This window comes from Meles meles, chromosome 3 (assembly GCF_922984935.1).
Source record: "Meles meles chromosome 3, mMelMel3.1 paternal haplotype, whole genome shotgun sequence".
In the NCBI taxonomy this organism is placed as follows: Eukaryota; Metazoa; Chordata; class Mammalia; order Carnivora; family Mustelidae; genus Meles; species Meles meles.
In genome coordinates, this window is record NC_060068.1 from 91,103,589 (window position 1) to 91,111,944 (window position 8,356).

Below are 8,356 nucleotides of genomic sequence, written 5' to 3' on the forward strand. Positions count from 1 at the left end.
GTAAACTATCTGTTGATGAAGCAATCTAGGCCAATTCAGAGCTAATAATTAAAGGTGAGACCCTAACTTAGCTATAGATGAGACGAGTGATACCTACTCCTAAGGCAAATCTGGGCAATGCAAAGAGATCTACCCAGGACCTCCTAAGAGATGTTCATGACTGTGGTCTGGTATTGATGACTCTAATAGAAGGATTTCAGCTAATGGAGGACAAAATCTGGGAGAAGAAAAGCTTTTCCATGCCACCCTCCAGTAACAGTGTGGACTGATCCTAGGAAACAACCGAGTTGTGTACATTTTTTTTCATAAACACTTGGCAACATACTGTGAGGGCTGGGATGGAAAGAGAAAATGGCCATGCACAGCAACATTCCTTTGACTGGATTCCATTATACAATCAACTCTTAAACATCATTTATAGTCAATTCCACACAGGTGCTATGGTTGCTCCACACACAAACATGGCAGTATTTTTGTCCCTGAGATATTTATGTTCTTACTCTCAGGTACAGCAAACACGAGGAATGATGGACAACACTTTGAACATTGGTAAGTCCTCAGTATGAACAACATCTAGCAAGTTGCAATCAGAAGTGATTGTTTAATCAAAATTGGGCATTGTATCAGGCCAAATGTCCACCTACTGCTTCTTATGCACAGTCCCATGCAGTGAACTAAAATCAGGGTTTATGTCTTGGCTCTCATGCCAGACAGACCTTGGAAAAGTATTTTTACTTTTTGAGGCCTGAGTTTCATTCATCTGTAAGTTAGGGATCAATAATAATAATAATACCTATACTACAGGGTTATTGTGAGTATTAAATATGATAAAATTTGTTTTTAAAAAAGTTAATTATATATAAATTGTTATACAAATTTATTTAGCACCAAGTAAGTACCCAGCACCACACTCGGTAGTAATAATTCAGAGATAAGTAAAATATGGACTTTGTCCTCAAGGAACTTACAGGCTATTTTGAGAAATACTGATAATTAACTATAAAACAAAGTGTGATAAATGGTAACAAACTGTTACAAAAACACAAAAGAAGGAGAGTTTAATTAAGAAAGTAGGCAAAGCAATCAGAGCTTCCAGACGTGCGTCTCTCCTGGTTTCCTGGAGTTTCCTCGAAGCATGGCCCCCAAACGCCAGTCTTCACTTCCGCCTCAAACGAAGAAACCGAGACTGCCTCCTGCCCCCAAGCCAGGGCAGACATCAACATCTCAGCACTTGCATAAGGGAGAAAAAGAACAGCAAGAAGCAATTGAACATATTGATGAAGTACAAAATGAAATAGACAGACTTAATGAACAAGCCAGTGAGGAGATTTTGAAAGTAGAACAGAAATATAACTCCGCCAACCGTTTTTTCAGAAGAGGTTGGAATTGATCGCCAAAATCCCCAATTTTGGGGTAACAACATTTGTCAACCATCCACAAGTGTCTGCACTGCTTGGGGAGGAGGATGAAGAGGCACTGCATTATTTGACAAGAGTTGAAGTGACAGAATTTGAAGATATTAAATCAGGTTACAGAATAGATTTTTATTTTGATGAAAGCCCTTACTTCGAAAATAAAGTTCTCTCCAAAAAATTTCATCTGAATGAGAGTGGTGATCCATCTTCAAAATCCACTGAAATCAAATGGAAATCTGGAAAGGATTTGACGAAACGTTCAAGTCAAACACAGAATAAAGCCAGCAGGAAGAGACAGTATGAGGAACCAGAGAGCTTCTTCAGCTGGTTCACTGACCATTCTGATGCAGGCGCAGATGAGTTAGGAGAGGTCATCAAAGATGATATTTGGCCAAATCCATTACAGTACTACTTGGTTCCCAATATGGATGACAAAGAAGGGAAAGGAGAAGAAGATGATGATGATAATGATGATGAAGAAGAAGGATTGGAAGATATTGATGAAGGAGATGAAGATGAAGGTGAAGAAGATGAAGGTGATGATGAGGGGGAGGAAGGAGAGAGGAGGATGAAGGAGAAGATGACTAATGGAACACTGATGGATTCCAACCTTCCTTTTTTAATTTTCTTCAGTTCCTGGGAGCAAGTTGCTGTCTTCTTTTTTTTTTTTTTCCCCTTTTCTTTTTCTTTTCTCCTCTCGTGCTCATTCGCCCTGTTTTTTGAAGTCTCCTTTTTCTCTCACTTTATACCATGGTTCTCGGCTTATTTTGGGGGGAAATACCTTGAGCAGAATACAGTGGGAAAAGAATCTCTACCCCTTTTTGTTCCAAATTCATTTTTGTCCCTTCCTGTCTCAACAAAAACAAAAACTTTATGGAATCAACACCACCGTGCTCTGTGGGAAAAAAGAAAAACCTTCTGCTCCCTTAGCTCTGCTGGAAGCTGGAGGGTGCTAGGCCCCTGTGTAGTAGTGCATAGAATTCTAGCTTTTTTCCTCCTTTCTCTGTATATTGGGCTCAGAGATTACACTGTGTCTCTATGTGAATATTGACAGTTAGCATTTACCAACATGTACCTGTCTACTTTCTCTTGTTTAAAAAAAAGAAAAAAATCCTTAAAAAAAATGGGGTTATAGAAGGTCAGCAAAGGGTGGGTTTGAGATGATTGGGTGGGTTAAGTGGGCATTTTGACAACATGGCTTCTCTTTTGGCATGTTTAATTGTGATGTTTAACGGACATCCTTGCAGTTTAAGGTGACACTTTTAAAATAAAACTCTCCTAAGGATGACTTGAGCCCTGCCACTTGATGGGAGAATGAGCAGAACTTGTAGGATCTTATTTAGAATTGACATTCTCTATTGTAATTTTGTTCCTGTTTATTTTTAAATTTTCTTTTTGTTTCACTGGAAAGGAAAGATGATGCTCAGTTTTTTTTTTTAATATTTTATTTATTTATTTGACAGAGAGAGACCACAAGTAGATAGAGAGGCAGGCAGAGAGAGAGGAAGGGAAGCAGGCTCCCCGCTGAGCAGAGAGCCCGACGCGGGACTCGATCCCAGGACCCTGAGATCATGACCCGAGCCGAAGGCAGCGGCCCAACCCACTGAGCCACCCAGGCGCCCTGATGCTCAGTTTTAAACGTTAAAGTGTACAAGTTGCTTTGTTACAATAAAACTAAATGTGTACACACACACACAAAAGTAGGCACATGGATAAGCCAAAAAAAGATAATAAATAAGATGAAACATAAGAACTGGACCTTAAATAATGACTAGAAATTTGCCCGGCAACTCAGCTGAGATAAAAGCAAACTCATCATAAACCTAAGTTGGGGACAGGGAAAAGCACCTGGGGAAGACTGACACAGTCCATGCGTCTAGAGTGTGGGGTACATGGTACCAAGAAATTCTCAGAGGGCAGCTGGCCCATGATAAAACATCTCTTTGAGGTGGAGAGTCAGGACTGTGTTTGCTGGTCATGTGGGACCATCAAAGTTTTCTGAGCAGAAAAGAAAACAATAACACGTTATTGTCAGTGTTAGAAAAGTTGTTTTTCTTAAGATAGTAAAAAAGACAAACTGGAAAACCTAAATTGTGTATAAAAGTGTGATTTTTGCTTGTTTTTTTGTTTGGCACTAATCTGGTTAAGGATGAGACACTGAGAGGACAAAGAGACTGGGGCAGGGTTTTTTGAAGAGAAGAGATAAATTTGGGAGCTACTGCAGAAGAAAGGAAACTAATGTTGTAACTGATGGAATACAGAAAGGAAGAGAAATCAAAGATGATTCAGAGGCTTCTATCAGGGGAACTGTGTGGATGATAGTGCCATTAACCAAGACACAATGTCCAGAAAGAGGATGCATTTTGGAATAAAGAAGAGAAAGAGTTCAATTTGGGGTAAGTTGAGCTTAACAAGCCAGCAGGATATCCAGATGGAAATGTCCAGAAGGTTGGGCACAGTTGCAAAGTAAGCAATTTACTTTGCCTTTCTTTCTTCCACCACAAAGTGGATGGGATATTGCTTGCCACTTCTCTCCAAGGACCATAGAGAGGATTAATGAAGCAGTGTTCACATTTATTCCACACCAGGGATCAATGAAAACTTGGCAAAGTATTTGGTTGGAATCCCATTATGCTAACTTGAAAATAAAGCAGCTTTGATATGAAAGTCATTGAGGGAGGAGAATGAAAACCTGCAAGGCCACACTGTAGAATGTACATGTATATCCAGCAGTCAGTCCAAGCACAGCTTTGATGTGGGCGGCCACTAGCCTGTTTCCAGCTAAAGTCAGTGAAAGAGAACCAGCCTTCCTATTGTCTGCACTTTCCTTTTGAGTTCCTTTCCAAAGCCACAGGACTCAGCCCAAATGTGAGCTTAGAGATTTCTCAATTTCTCCCCTCATCAATAAAAGTGTTTCCTGAAGCAAGCTACCATTTGCTGCCTCTGTTTTAGATATGAATAACTTTGTTTTAACTCATATGCTAGCGATTAACAGGAAACACTGAGGTCTCCCAGTAACATATTTGACATCACTGCAAGTCAACATCTTAAATCTGAGGTGTTTCTTCTAAAAGTGTGAACTCAGGCATGGAATTATATCTAGTCATAAAATAGGAAATTCATAACCTGAGAAGCTTTCCAATTCAAAGCCATTTAATCCACAAATGTTATTCCTCATCCTACACTTCAGAGAGGGCAGAGAAACAAATATGGAATGAGGAATAGAGGAAAGAACATGTTCTTTGAGGGTTCAGTCAGACTGGGTTTCAACTTTGTCCCTTACCGTGTCCCCTTCATTCTGGTCTTTCTGTGCCTCAGAGTCCTTATTGGTAAAGTGTAGTGTCATGAGGAATGAACTCTAGCCACTTGCTTTCAGTGTGATGTAGTACAAATTACTGAGAGTCTTTCAGGTTCACTTTTCCCACCTAACAAATGAAGATAGTATCATCTGCCATAGTTTATGTAAGAAGTGGATGAGATAAAATTGGTCTTTAGCCTTCGGTCTGGTACAGTTATTGCTATTTAAATGGCAGTTATTATGCTACAAGTGGTGGAGCTGCTGATGTAATAATCTGAAGCAGATGGCTCACAGAAGATCTTCAAGAAAGATAAACTTAACTATGGAGTATGAATAGGGATATCACTACAAACGGCTCCTGTGTAATACAGGTTACAATATATAGCATGATCATTTTTTTCAAGATTATTTATTTATATATTTGACAGAGATCACAAGTAGGCAGAGAGGCAGGCAGAGAGAGAGAGAGGAGAAAGCAGGCTCTTTGCTGAGCAGAAAGCCTGATGCGGGGCTCGATCCTAGGACCCTGAGATTATGACTTGAGCTGAAGGCAGAGGCTTCACCCACTGAGCCACCCAGGTGTCCCCAGTATGATCATTTTAAGTAGGAAATAAAACCACCAAAGGACCGTCTTAGATGAATAAAAGTATCATATTACCTGCCTTGTCTTGGTTTTAAACGAGAAGGCATAATAAGTTGTTAGGTTACTAAAGAATATACAAAAACAAAATAAAATTTGGAACTTCTAATGAATTCCATTGTCCCCAAGGTTGCAAGGTTAAGATATTGAAAAGACAATATCTTACAATAAAAGAATTGTAGCACACTCCTGCTGTTAAAGTTACACTTTCAAAGGCAGTTGTGTAGCTGGCCAATTAACTGCTGTGGGAAATTGACCTTTCACCAGTTATGCTGAGAATTAATATTATGACATATAATTTTGCCAAAAAGAATATCAGTATTAGAAATGATTTGTGAAAATATAACTTCAGTTGACTGACTTTATTAATATACTGCTTCCAAATTCTACATATTATAGAAACAACATAAAGAATGATTCTTATTATAGGTGAAAGTGCCTGAAAGAGCAAGAAGGTACAAATATTAGAGTGTTACGAAATGTTTCTGGAAAAGAAATGTACTATAACATTTTTCCATATCTGGTCCCAAAAATGGATTTTTGAAGCAGGTTAAGCAAACCTCATATACAATAAAGTCATTCTAAAAAGGAGGATAATAACAAAAAACTTGAAAATACCTGAAAGCCATGTGTCATTACAGTTAAGAACTTAAAGTAAGAAGTAAGTCCTGTAACTGATTAGAAAATGTAGTGCTGAGATTCCTGGCAGCCAAAAAAGAGAAGGAAAGCATCTGCTCAGGGGAGACAATCTTAATCTAACATTAAACTCTAAATTTACAGAAGTTTCTTTAGATAAAGAACATTTAACTAGCAACGGAGCAATGAATTAAAAGTAACAGTTTTACAAAAGATAGAGAAACTAGATTCATGTAGTAGAGTTTTATGGAAATTTGTGAGAGAAAAAAGAAATTCCAAGAAAATGCTAAAGTCATAGTTCTGTTAAGAGTTTCTACCTGTCTTTAAAATAATGCAGTCCTGGGGTGCCAGGGTGGCTCAGTGGGTTAAAGCCTCTGCCTTCAGTTCAGGTCATGATTCCAGGGTCCTGGGATCAAGCCCCGCATCAGTCTCTCTGCTCAGTGGGGAGCCTGTTTCCTCCTTGCTTTCTCTGCCTGCCTCTCTGTCTACTTGTGATCTCTGTCAAATAAATAAATAAGATCTTTTTTAAAAAATAAAATAATGCAGTCCACAGGTGTTGTTTCTGGTATCCTAATTGGTAAAAGCGGGTGGAGGGGGGGGGGATGTCCCATACAAGAGCTCACTGCTTAATGTCTGAAACAAAAATCTTCATGGAATATTTGGTAAAGAAAGGATATCTATATCTAGGACTCAGTATCACTGATGAAAGCAAGATGCTGATTTTATTTAAGGTTCTGTGAAACAGAGAGATCAGAATAGGTGGACTTTGGGAAGTAGGATTGATTAAGAGTTAGTTGGTCTTTAGTAGTGATGGAAGTGTCTCTAAAAGTGGAATTGTCTCAAGCTGTAGAACTGTCTGTAAAACTCAACCACAATGAGGCTATTTTGATTAGCTGACCTTCAGACATGTGCTGATGTCACAAACTGGACATTTTTCAGAAGTGCGGTTATAAAAGCAAGTTATCAGGGATTAATGAAGATGGATTACAGCCAAATAACTTTCTTGATTTGGCAGTATAGAAGTTTTTATTCTTAGAGCAGAGAATCTAGAAAAGAACTGTTACCTCTCTCCCCACTGTTGCCTCAGCTAAAATTTTTAAGGAGCTTATTAGTAGTCAATTGGGGTTTTGGTTCTGAGTCCTTGAATAACAAATGTCTTGATTACAGGAACTCAACATTGTTGTGGAGACCAACCATGTGGGTAATAAAGTTAGCATATTGTTATAATAAGTGGAGAATTTACATTGCTATCCATATACCAGCAATGAACAATAGGAGTTTGAAATTAAAAACACAATACCATTTGCCCTAGAACCAAATAATAATAATAATAATGAATCTTACCCATAAATTTAAAAAATGTATAAGACCTATACAAGGAAATCTATAAAACTAATGAAAGAAATTAAAGAAAGTCTACACCAGTGGAGACACATCCCACTCTCATGTGTAAGAAAATTCAATATTGTTAGAATTTCAGGTCCTTTCAGCTTGATCTATATAGTCAACATAATCCCATTCAAAATCCCAGCAAGTCATCCTGTAGATGTTGACAAAGAGATTCTAATGCTTATAGAAAGACAAAGACCCAGAATAGCCAACACAATATTGAAAAAGTGGAAAAAGTCAGAGGGCTGATACCACCCAACTTCAAGACTTACTTTAAAAATACATTAATCAAGGGGCACCTGGGTGGCTCAGTGGGTTAAGCCTCTGCCTTCAGGTCAGGTCATGATCCCAGGGTTCTGGGATCAAGCCCCGAATCGGGCTCTCTGTTCAGCAGGGGGCCTGCTTCCCTCTCTCTCTGCCTGCCTCTCTGCCTACTTGTGATCTCTCTCTGTCAAATAAATAAATAAAATCTTTTTAAAAAAAGATACATTAATCAAAACAGTATAGCATTGACAAAAGAATATATAAATAGATCAGTGGAACAGAATAAACAGCCCAGGAGCAGACCTACACAAATACAGTCAAGCTGATCTTTGACAAATAAGCAAAGGTAATTCAACAGAGGAAGAATAATGTTTTCAACAACTGGTGCTGGAACAACATGATACTTAAATGCAAAAACAAAAACCAGAAAGAAAAAAAACAACCCATGAGTTTAGAGACAGACCCTCCAAAAAAAGACTTTAATATGGATCAGAGACTTAAGTATAAAAGGGCAAAACTATAAAGTTCCTCAAGGACAGTATAAGAGAATATCCAGGTAACCCTAGGTCTGGCAATGAGTTATTTGATACATAACAAAGGCATTATCCATAAAAAAATATATTAAGTTGGACTTTATTAAAATCAAAAGCTTATACTCTGTGAAAAATACTGCTAAAAGAATGAAAATACAAGTAACAGACTGGGAGAAAATAT

The 8,356-nt window shown here is 38.2% G+C and overlaps 1 pseudogene; it reads left to right on the forward strand.

Annotated features, from left to right (window-relative positions):
* Positions 1–1,135: 1,135 nt before the first annotated feature.
* On the forward strand, positions 1,136–2,661 carry LOC123938704 (annotated as a pseudogene).
* The last annotated feature ends 5,695 nt before the right edge of the window (positions 2,662–8,356 follow it).